General features: G+C 37.5%; 1 non-coding gene across 1 annotated transcript; it reads left to right on the top strand.

Annotated features, from left to right (window-relative positions):
- Positions 1 to 1,424: 1,424 nt before the first annotated feature.
- On the top strand, positions 1,425 to 1,613 carry LOC113370933. Its single transcript, XR_003366622.1, has one exon. It is a non-coding gene; the product is annotated as a U2 spliceosomal RNA (small nuclear RNA).
- Positions 1,614 to 2,661: the final 1,048 nt, after the last annotated feature.

Raw genomic sequence — 2,661 nt, forward strand, 5'->3', positions numbered from 1 at the left:
GCAAATTTATCGCTTCTCGGCCGAATGGCTAAGATCAAAGTGTAGAGCCAGCGCCGAGGTCCTATATCTGAGTTACAAAGAGGGCGGATTCAACATCCTACCAGCAGCGGTGTTGGCAGATATTGGACAGGTTGTACACGCCCACCGACTGCTGACATCAAAGGACAGGGCCACGTCAGAACTCAGCAGAGCCACGCTAGCAGACGTCGTCAGGAAACGTGTGGGACACGAACCCAACACGGAGGAGATCGTCGGATTCATAATTTCGGAAGAAGTGGCGATCTCGACAAACCAGCGAACGACATTACGACGACGTGGTCGAGGCTCAGGACGGCAGTGCGAAGGCTGAAACCAAAGATCAACCTGCAGCTGGGATTGGACGAGCTAACCGTCGACAACGCGCCAGTGAGCAGGGAGAACGCAGAATCGAGCCTACGAGCAGCTGCACGACGGTTCTACAAGAAAGATTACTCAGAAAACCGGACCAAGGAAAAGTGTTCGAGGTAACGACACAAAACTCTGCATCAAACCACTTCCTTAGGCAAGGCGGCTTCACAGATTCGCAGAGTGGAAATTTATTCATCGAGCGCGGCTCAACGTTTTACCACTGAAGGGAGTCGTCCATTTGGCAGCGGCGACAAGCGATGCAGAAGATGTGGACAGCACGACGAGACCCTACCTCACGTCATCAATTACTGCAAGCCGCACCTGAGCGCCATTACGAGGAGACACGATAGCATCGTGCAGAGACTGATTACGGCGGCAAAGAAACCAGCGGACGGAGCCCTATACGCTAACCAGCCGATACCAGAATACGACGGTCAAGAGCGACCGGACATCGTTATCATAGACAACAAGGAGAAAAACAGCTGCGATAATCGATATAGCAGTGCCTTCGAGAACCGGACCGAGGCCTTCCAGACAACTAGACAGCTTAAGAAGGACAAGTACGCCGCACTTGCTGAGCACTTTCGAGCCAAGGGATTCAGGACTACAGTAGACGCTTTCATCGTCGGATCTCTCGGTGGATATTGCAGCCGCAATTGGACCGCGTTAGCAGCACAGGTCAATAAAAAGTATGCAGTGCTGATGAAGCGGTTGATGGTCTCCGACACGATCCGCTGGTCCCGAGATATCTACGTGGAGCACATCACCGGACACAGGCAGTACCAGGACGCAGGACCCACACCAGCAGCTACAGCACTGGAACGAGGACCACTGGATTGAGGAACAGGACCAACTGGACTCAACTATTATAATAAATGAAATATCTTAAGTCAGGAATATCTTAAGTCATGAATTATTTTAAGCTATCACTGTATAATAACAATAATGTATTTTTTCATTAAAAACATCGTTAGATAAGATCATTAGTTATAAATGTGATATACTTTCCATATATATTTTGTAAACTAGCTTTAGGAATCATTGTAAATATTATTTACTAAATAATGTATTATCTGTTCTTATCAGCTTAATATCTGATAGTATCTGCATAGCAGATCCAGTATATTAAACTGATTTTTGGAAATTGGCGGAATGTCAGGGGCTTGCTCCGCTTCCGCCGCGGGTTGGCCCGGTATTGCAGTACCGCCGGGATCGGCCCATAAAAAACCATCATATAATAATAAATTTAAAAATGTGCATATATTGCATATTAAATATATATATATATATATATAAATATATATAAATATATTGATATGTAATATCGATAATTGATTTCAAATTAACTATATAAATTAATTATATAAAAACTATAGAATTAATAATAAAATAAAAAAATATATAAAGCTATACAAATCTAACAAAAGATTATATATAACGATAATAGGATTGAAAAATTTTGCAAGTGTCAGAAAATACTTCATATAAATATGACAAAAAATGAGTTTAATATATATAAGTATGAACACACATCTATCGATAAAGAAATTAATATGAATATGAGCGTCTGTTCTCCTAATAACATATTTTTTTGAAAAATTTTGCAAGTGTCAGAAAATACTTTATATAAATATGACATAAAATGAGTTTAATATATATAAGTATGAACACACATCTATCGATAAAGAAATTAATATGAATATGAGCGTCTGTTCTCCTAATAACATATTTTTTTGAAAAATTTTGCAAGTGTCAGAAAATACTTCATATAAATATGACAAAAAATGAGTTTAATATATATAAGTATGAACACACATCTATCGATAAAGAAATTAATATGAATATGAGCGTCTGTTCTCCTAATAACATATTTTTTGAAAAATTTTGCAAGTGTCAGAAAATACTTTATATAAATATGACGATAAAATGAGTTTAATATATATAAGTATGAACACACATCTATCGATAAAGAAATTAATATGAATATGAGCGTCTGTTCTCCTAATAACATATTTTTTTGAAAAATTTTGCAAGTGTCAGAAAATACTTCATATAAATATGACAAAAATGAGTTTAATATATATAAGTATGAACACACATCTATCGATAAAGAAATTAATATGAATATGAGCGTCTGTTCTCCTAATAACATATTTTTTTGAAAAATTTTGCAAGTGTCAGAAAATACTTCATATAAATATGACGAAAAATGAGTTTAATATATATAAGTATGAACACACATCTATCGATAAAGAAATTAATATGAATATGAGC

The sequence above is a fragment of the Ctenocephalides felis genome, unplaced genomic scaffold, assembly GCF_003426905.1.
Source record: "Ctenocephalides felis isolate EL2017-DRISC unplaced genomic scaffold, ASM342690v1 CF-g0.4_SCAFFOLD_00091, whole genome shotgun sequence".
Taxonomy (NCBI): domain Eukaryota; kingdom Metazoa; phylum Arthropoda; class Insecta; order Siphonaptera; family Pulicidae; genus Ctenocephalides; species Ctenocephalides felis.